Below are 10,297 nucleotides of genomic sequence, written 5' to 3' on the forward strand. Positions count from 1 at the left end.
TCAGGAGTTGCATAATCTCATAGTCATAGGAACATGTATAAGTTATGAAGAAAGCAATAGCAATAAACTAAACGATCATAGTGCTAAGCTAATGGATGGGTCTTGTGCATCACATCATTCTCTAATGATGTGATCCCGTTCATCAAATGACAACACATGTCTATGGCTAGGAAACTTAACCATCTTTGATTAATGAGCTAGTCAAAATAGAGGCATACTAGGGACACTCTGTTTGTCTATGTATTCACACATGTACTAAGTTTCCGATTAACACAATTCTAGCATGAATAATAAACATTTATCATGATATAAGTAAATATAAATAACAACTTTATTATTGCCTCTAGGGCATATTTCCTTCACTGCCTCCCAACAAGCGCTATCGTTTCACGCCCTAGCTAGGCATAAGATTTCAACGATGCTCACACGAAAGATAATAATTGAAACAAAAAGAGAGCATCATGAAACATGTGACAAACACATTTAAGTCTAACATACTTCCTATGCATAGGAATTTTATAGGAAAACAAGTTGTCAAGACAAGAAATATCTAGCATACGCAAAGGAGAGGAATAAAACATTGACAATCTCAACATAACGAGAGGAAATTTAATAACATGAAAATTTCTACAACCATATTTTCCTCTCTCATAATAATTATATGTAGGATCATAATCAAATTCAATAATATATCTATCATATAAATTTTTCTCTTCACGATCCACATGCATAAAAGTTTTATGATCCTCCAAGATAGTGGAATCAACTAAAGTCATGACCTCTCCAAACCCACTTTCATCGAAAAATTCAAAAGATTGAACACTCTCCAAATATGTGGGATTATTTCTTTTGGGGAACGCAGTATTTCAAAATTTTACCTACGATCACGATAGATCTATCTAGGAGATGCATAGCAACGAGCGGGTAGAGTGTGTCTACATACCCTCGTAGACCAAAAGCAGAAGCGTTTAGTAACATGGTTGATGTAGTCGAACGTCTTCGTGATCCAACCGATCAAGTACCAAATGCACGGCACCTCCACGATCCGCACACGTTCAGCTCGATGACGTCCCTCGAACTCTTGATCCAGTTGAGGCCGAGGGAGAGTTTCGTTAGCACGATGATGTGACAATGATGATGAAGTTACCGACGCAGGGATTTGCCTAAGCACTACGACAATATGACCGAGGTGGAAATCTGTGGAGGGGGGCACCGAACACGGCTAAGAAATCAACTTGTGTGTCTATGGGGTGCCCCCTCCCCCATATATAAAGGAGGGAGGAGGAGTAGGGCCGACCTCAAGGGGTGTGCCCAAAGGGAGGATTCCTACTCCTAGTAGGAGTAGGTTTCCCCCTTTCCTAGTCCAAGTAGGAGAAGAAGGAAGGACAGGGAGAGGGAGAAGGAAAGAGGGGGGCGCCGCCCCCTCCTAGTCCAATTCGGAGCAGCCCATGGGGGGGGGCACGGCCACCCCTTGAGGCCCTTCTCTCCTTTCCCGTATGGCCCATTAAGGCCCACTACTTCCCCCGGCGAATTCCCGGAACTCTTCGGTACTCCGAAAAATACCCGAATCACTCGGAACCTTTCCGATGTCCGAAGATAGCCTTCCAATATATCGATCTTCACGTCTCAACCATTTAGAGACTCATCGTCATGTCCGTGATCTCATCTGGAACTCCAAACAACCTTCGATACATCAAATCACATAACTCATAATACAAATCGTCATTGAACGTTAAGCGTGCGGAACCTACGGGTTCGAGAACTATGTAGACATGACCGAGACACATCTCCGGTCAATAACCAATAGTGGAACCTGGATGCTCATATTGGCTCCTACATATTCTACGAAGATCTTTATCGATCAAACCGCATAACAACATATGTTGTTCCCTTTGTCATCGGCATGTTACTTACCCGATATTCGATCATCGGTGTCATCATACCTAGTTCAATCTCATCACCGGCAAGTCTCTTTACTCGTTCCGTAATGCATCATCGCGTGACTAACTCATTAGTCACATTACTTGCAAGCCTTATAGTGATGTGCATTACCGAGGGAGCCCAGAGATACCTCTTCGACAATCAGAGTGACAAATCCTAATCTCAATCTATGCCAACTCGACAAACACCATCGGAGACACCTGTAGAGCATCTTTATAATCACCCTGTTATGTTGTGACGTTTGATTGCACACTAAGTGTTCCTCCGGTATTCGGGAGTTGCATAATCTCATAGTCATAGGAACATGTATAAGTCATGAAGAAAGCAATAGCAATAAACTAAACGATCATAGTGCTAAGCTAACGGATGGGTTTTGTCCATCACATCATTCTCTAATGATGTGATCCCGTTCATCAAATGACAACACATGTCTATGGCTAGGAAACTTAACCATCTTTGATTAACGAGCTAGTCTAGTAGAGGCATACTAGGGACACTCTATTTGTCTATGTATTCACACATGTACTAAGTTTTCGGTTAATACAATTCTATCATTTTCGGGGGTGTCGTGTGACATATGCCAAAGGATGGCTTATCATGGTGGGGGATAGTAAGACGTCGTCGGTGCCAGGAAATGGAATGAGGCGTTGACATGTACGACGGCGAACTTTACCCAGGTTCGGGGCTCTCCTAGGAGATAACACCCCTACTCCTGCTCCGTGGGGTCTCCGCAAGATCAGTCAAGCAACAATGGTAGCTACAAGCTTGCTCCTTGAGCTGTTTCTCTAGAGGGGCAACAAGAACAAGGCTAGCCCTAACTTCCTCTCTCTATGGGTGTGTGTGTGTCTAAGGTATGAAACCTTTGCATGGGTGCCCTGGGGGGTTTATATAGGCCTACCCCTAGGGGTACAATGGTAATCTAGCCGGGTGTAGGACCCGCGTGTCAGTGTCTATGGTCACCGGCTTCTCCGCTGGCCGCTGGGGCCCGCCGCCTAGTGGGTCCCGCCGGCTGTCTTGTACTTCACCGATAGGCCGTGCTCGCTGCTTGCGGGTCCTGCCGGCAGCTTAACACTGTGGCGATACCCCTCATGATGTGTGCTTTGCCGGGGAAGGCATGGCTACAGTGCCGCCGTCTCGCGGGCGTTCACTGTAGCAATTCCCCATCTCCTCAGGTTAATGGCGCACAAACTCTAAGGGAGGGGGAGGGCCGCCTGCTGGGAGTCGGCCTCCCCTCCGCCGGCTGGTCGAAGCTTGCCGCCTTTCGGCTTTTGACAGACAAGTAGGGCCTGATATGTCCCGTCGTATATACTTTTCCAAACACTTTTTGCCCTTGTTTTGGACTCTAACTTGCATGATTTGAATGGAACTAACCCGGACTGACGCTGTTTTCAGCAGAATTGCCTTGGTCTTATTTATGTGAAGAAACAAAAGTTCTCGGAATGACCTGAAACTTCACGGAACGTCTTTTTGGAAATAATAAAAATCCTTGCAAAAGATGAAGACCAGGGGGCCCACACCCTAGCCATGAGGGTGGGGGGCGCGCCTGCCCCCCTGGGCGTGCCCCCTACCTCGTGGGCCCCCTGGAGCTCCTCCGACCTCAACTCCAACTCTATATATTTGCTTTCGGGGAGAAAAAAATAGAGAAGGAGGATTCATCGCGTTTTACGATACGGAGCCACCGCCAAGCCCTAAAACCTCTTGGGAGGGCTGATCTGGAGTCCGTTCGGGGCTCCGAAGTGGGGAATCCATCGCCATCGTCATCATCAACCATCCTTCATCACCAATTTCATGATTCTCACCGCAGTGCGTGAGTAATTCCATCGTAGGCTTGCTGGACGGTGATGGGTTGGATGAGATTTATCATGTAATCGAGTTAGTTTTCTTAGGGTTTGATCCCTAGTATCCACTACGTTCTGAAATTGATGTTGCTATGACTTTGCTATGCTTAATGCTTGTCACTAGGGCCCGAGTGCCATGATTTCAGATCTGAACCTATTATGTTTTCATGAATATATGAGAGTTCTTGATCCTATCTTACAAGTCTATAGTCACCTACTATGTGTTATGATCCGGCAGACCCGAAGTGACAATAATCGGGACCACTCCCGGTGATGACCGTAGTTTGAGGAGTTCATGTATTCACTATGTGTTAATGCTTTCGTCCGGTACTCTATTGAAAGGAGGCCTTAATATCCCTTAGGTTTCGCTAGGATCCCGCTGCCACGGGAGGGTAGGACAAAAGATGTCATGCAAGTTATTTTCCATAAGCACGTATGACTATATTCGGAATACATGCCTACATTACATTGATGAATTGGAGCTAGTTCTGTGTCACCCTAGGTTATGACTGTTACATGATGAACCGCATCCGGCATAATTCTCTATCACCGATCCATTTCCTACGAGCTTTCCATATATTGTTCTTCGCTTATTTACTTTTCCGTTGCTATTGTTACAATCACTACAAAATACCAAAACATTACTTTTGTTATCATTACCTTTTGCTACCGTTACCACCACTATCATATTACTTTGCTACTAAATACTTTGCTGCAGATATTAAGTTTCCAGGTGTAGTTGAATTGACAACTCAGCTGCTTATACTTGAGAATATTCATTGGCTCCCCTTGTGTCGAATCAATAAACTTGGGTTGAATACTCTACCCTCGAAAACTGTTGCGATCCCCTATACTTATGTGTTATCAAGACTATTTTTTGGCGCCGCTGCCGGGGAGCATAGCTCTATTCTTTGAGTCACTTGGGATTTGTATCTGTTTATCATTATGAAGAACTTGAGAGATCCAAAAACCAAGATTTATCTCTCAACTACGAGGGGAGGTAAGGAACGCCCATCTAGCTCTGCACTTGATTCACCTTCTGTTTTGAGTAAGCTTGCGACACCTAAACCTGCTTCTGCTATTCATTCTGATATGTCGCATGTTATTGATGATGCCACTTCTGCTATGCATGATACTTATGATGAAACTGCTTCTATGCTTGATACTACTATGCTACTTGGTGAATTTCTTGATGAACAACTTGCTAGGGTTAGAGAGAATGAAATTATTGAAACTGATAATATTGATGAAAGTGATGATGAAGACTCTCCCCCTAATGAATATGAATTGCCTGTTGTGCCTAAGGGTTATGTTCTGGATGAAGAATCTGCTAGAGCTATTCTAGCTTGCAATGATAGATATGATCTAAAGAGGTTATTAACTAAATGGAAACAGCAATCCCTTAATGCTAGAATGAAACCTGACCCTTCTTTTGCTACTTCACCTATCTGTGTTACTGATAAGGATTATGAATTCTTTGTTAATCCTGAAATAATTACTTATGGCCATGAATCTGAAACTGTTGTGGCACATCTTACTAAATTAAATGTTATAGCTACCCTGTTTACTAATGATAAGAGAACTCGCTACTTTTATATCCTTAAAATATTTCCGTTCTCATTAAAGGGTGATGCTAAGATATGGTTTTATTCTCATGATCCTGGTTGTGTGCATAGTCCCCAGGATATGATTTATTACTTCTCTGCTAAATATTTCCCTGCTCATAAGAAACAAGCTGCTTTGAGGGATATATATAATTTTGTGCAAATTGAAGACGAGAGTCTCCCATAAGCTTGGGGGAGGCTTCTCCAATTACTTAATGCTTTGCCTGATCATCCGCTTAAGAAAAATGAAATACTTGATATCTTTTATAATGGACTAACCGATGCTTCCAGAGATTACCTGGATAGTTGTGCTGGTTCTGTTTTCAGGGAAAGAACACCGGATGAAGCTGAAATTCTATTAAATAATATGTTGACTAATGAAAATAATTGGACACTTCCTGAGCCTATTCCTAAACCAACTCCGAAGAAAAGGGGTGTTCTATTTCTCAGTCCTGAGGATATGCAAGAGGCAAAGAAATCCATGAAAGAAAAGGTTATTAAAGCTGAAGATGTTAAGAATTTACCTCCTATTGAAGAAATACATGGTCTTAATTTACCGCATGTCGAAGAAATGCATAAGTTTAATCCATCTCCTACTGAAGAAATACATGGTCTTGATAACCCGACATAGGTAGTAAAGGTAAATTATCTCTATAGATATGATAAAGCTAAAATCCCATTTACTAAGTTTGCTAGCCCATGCTTAGATGAGTTTGATAAATTTATGGTTAAGCAAGAACACTTCAATGCTTATTTTGGTAGAGAATTAAAACGCAGTGTTGATATGCTTGAACACTTGGGTGATTATATGGCTAATGTCAAAGGTGAACTTAAACTTATTAGTAAACATGCTTCTATGGTTACCACTCAAGTAGAACAAGTACTTAAAGCTCAAAATGATTTGCTCAATGAATTGAATAGTAAGAATAATGACTATGCTATTAGAGTGGCTACTAGAACTGGTAAAATGACTCAGGAACCTTTGTATCCCGAAGGCCGCCCTAAGAGAATTGAGCAAGATTCTCAAAGAAATAATGTAGATGCACCTAGTCCATCTAAAAGGAAGAAATAGAAAAATGATAGGACTTTGCATGCTTCTAGTGAACCTGTTATTGATACACCTGAGAATCCAAATGATATTTCTATTTCTGATGCTGAAACACAATCTGGTAATGAACCTGAAACTAGTGATAATGTTATTGATAATGTTCATGTTGATGCTCAACCTAGTAATGATAATGATATAGAAATTGAACCTGCTGTTGATCTTCATAACCCACAATCAAAGATTCAATGTTATGATAAGAAAGACTTTGTTGCTAGGAAACATGGTAAAGAAAGAGAACCATTGGTTCAGAAACCCATGCCTTTCCCTCCCAAACCATCCAAGAAAAAGTATGATGAAGATTTTGAGCGCTTTGCTGAAATGATTAGACCTATCTTTTTGCGCATGCGATTAACTGATATGCTTAAAATGAATCCTTATGCTAAGTACATGAAAGAAATTGTTACTAATAAAAGAAAGATACCGGAAGTTGAAATTTCCACCATGCTTGCTAATTATACTTTTAAGGGTGGAATACCAAAGAAACTTGGAGATCCAGGAGTACCCACTATACCATGCTCCATTAAAAGAAACTATGTTAAAACTGCGTTATGTGATCTTGGAGCTGGTGTTATGCCTCTCTCTTTATATCATAGACTTGATTTGAATAAGTTGATGTTGGGTTTCGTAGTAATTTCAAAAAATTTCCTACGCACACGCAAGATCATGTGATGCATAGCAACGAGGGGGAGAGTGTTGTCTACGTACCAACGTAGACCGACTGCGGAAGCGATCACACAACGTAGAGGAAGTAGTCGTACGTCTTCACGATCCAACCGATCAAGCACCGAAACTACGGCACCTCCGAGTTCGAGCACATGTTCAGCTCGATGACGATTCCGGGACTTCGATCCAGCAAAGTGTCGAGGAAGAGTTCCGTCAGCACGACGGCGTGGTGACGATCTTGATGTACTACAGCAGCAGGGCTTCGCCTAAACTCCGCTACAGTATTATCGAGGAATATGGTGGCAGGGGGCACCGCACACGGCTAAGGAATAGATCACGTGGATCAACTTGTGTCTAGGGGTGCCCCCTGCCTCCGTATATAAAGGAGTAGAGGGGGGAGGCTGGCCGGCCAAGGAGGAGGGCGCAGGAGAGTCCTACTCCCTTTGGGAGTAGGATCCCCCCCCCAATCCTAGTCGGAATAGGATTCGCGGAGGGGAAAAGAGGAGGAGGGGGCCGGCCACCTCACCTAGTCCTAATAGGACTAGGGGAAGGGGAAGGCGCGCAGCCCATCTAGGGCAGCCCCTTCTCTTTTCCACTAAGGCCCACTATGGCCCATATAGCTCCCGGGGGGTTCCGGTAACCCTCCCGGTATTCCGGTAAAATCCCGATTTCACCCGGAACACTTCCGATATCCAAACATAGGCTTCCAATATATCAATCTTTATGTCTCGACCATTTCGAGACTCCTCGTCATGTCCATGATCACATCCGGGACTCCGAACAACATTCGGTACATCAAAATGCATAAACTCATAATATAACTGTCATCGTAACCTTAAGCGTGCGGACCCTACGGGTTCGAGAACAATGTAGACATGACCGAGACATGTTTCCGGTCAATAACCAATAGCGGGACCTGGATGCCCATATTGGCTCCTACATATTCTACGAAGATCTTTATCGGTCAGACCGCATAACAACATACGTTGTTCCCTTTGTCATCGGTATGTTACTTGCCCGAGATTTGATCGTCGGTATCCAATACCTAGTTCAATCTCGTTACCGGCAAGTCTCTTTACTCGTTCCGTAATACATCATCTCACAACTAACATATTAGTTGTAATGCTTGCAAGGCTTATGTGATGTGTATTACCGAGAGGGCCCAGAGATACCTCTCCGACAATCGGAGTGACAAATCCTAATCTCGAAATACGCCAACCCAACATCTATCTTTGGAGACACCTGTGATGCTCCTTTATAATCACCCAGTTACGTTGTGACGTTTGGTAGCACCCAAAGTGTTCCTCCGGCAAACGGGAGTTGCATAATCTCATAGTCATAGGAACATGTATAAGTCATGAAGAAAGCAATAGCAACATACTAAACGATCGGGTGCTAAGCTAATTGAATGGGTCATGTCAATCAGATCATTCAACTAATGATGTGATCCCATTAATCAAATAACAACTACTTTGTCTATGGTTAGGAAACATAACCATCTTTGATTAATGAGCTAGTCAAGTAGAGGCATACTAGTGACACTCTGTTTGTCTATGTATTCACACATGTATTATGTTTCCGGTTAATACAATTCTAGCATGAATAATAAACATTTATCATGATATAAGGAAATAAATAATAACTTTATTATTGCCTCTAGGGCATATTTCCTTCAGTCTCCCACTTGCACTAGAGTCAATAATCTAGTTCACATCGCTATGTAATTAACACCAATAGTTCACATCTTTATGTGATTGGTTCACATCTTCATGTGACTAACATCCAAAGGGTTTACTAGATTCAATAATCTAGTTCACATCGCTATGTGATTAACACCCAAAGAGTGATCATGTTTTGCTTGTGAGAGAAATTTAGTCAACGGGCCTGCCAAATTCAGATCCGTATGTATTTTGCAAAATTCTATGTCTACAATGCTCTGCACGGAGCTACTCTAGCTTATTGCTCCCACTTTCAATATGTATCTAGATCGAGACTTAGAGTCATCCAGATCTGTGTCAAAACTTGCATCGACGTAACCTTTTACGACGAACCTTTTTGTCACCTCCATAATTGAGAAATATTTCCTTATTCCACTAAGGATAATTTTGACCGCTATCCAGTGATCTACTCTTAGATCACTATTGTACTCCCTTGCTTAACACAATGTAGGGTATACAATAGATCTGGTACACAGTATAGCATACTTTATAGAACCTATGGCTGAGGCATAGGGAATGACTTTCATTCTATTTCTATCTTCTGCCGTGGTTGGGCTTTGAGTCTTACTCAATTTCACACCTTGTAATACAGGCAAGAACTCTTTCTTTGACTGCTCCATTTTGAACTACTTCAAAATCTTGTCAAGTTATGTACTCATTGAAAAAACTTATCAAGCGTCTTGATCTATCTCTACAGATCTTGAAGCTCAATATGTAAGCAGCTTCACCGAAGTCTTTCTTTGAAAAACTCCTTTCAAACACTCCTTTTATGCTTTACAGAATAATTCTACATTATTTCCGATCAACAATATGTCAATCACTTATACTTATCAGAAATGCTGTAGTGCTCCCACTCACTTTCTCGTAAATACAGGCTTCACCGCAAGTCTGTATAAAACTATATGCTTTGATCAACTTATCAAAGCGTATATTCCAACTCCGAGATGCTTGCACCAGTCCATAGACGGATCGCTGGAGCTTGCATATTTTGTTAGTACCTTTAGGATTGACAAAACCTTCTGGTTGTATCATATACAACTCTTCTTTAATAAATCTATTAAGGAATGCAGTTTTGTTTATCCATTTGCCAGATTTCATAAAATGCGGCAATTGCTAACATGATTCGGACAGACTTAAGCATAGATACGAGTGAGAAAACTCTCATCGTAGTCAACACCTTGAACTTGTCGAAAACCTTTTGCGACAATTCTAGCTTTTTAGATAGTAACACTACTATCAGCGTCCGTCTTCCTCTTGAAGATCCATTTATTCTCAATTGCTTGCTGATTATTGGGCAAGTCAACCAAAGTCCATACTTTGTTCTCATACATGGATCCCATCTCAGATTTCATGGCTTCAAGCCACTTTGCGGAATCTGGGCTCACCATCGCTTCTTCATAGTTCGTAGGTTCATCATGATCTAGT

This window comes from Triticum urartu, chromosome 6A (assembly GCF_056163025.1).
Source record: "Triticum urartu cultivar PI428250 chromosome 6A, HENAU_Tu73, whole genome shotgun sequence".
Taxonomy (NCBI): domain Eukaryota; kingdom Viridiplantae; phylum Streptophyta; class Magnoliopsida; order Poales; family Poaceae; genus Triticum; species Triticum urartu.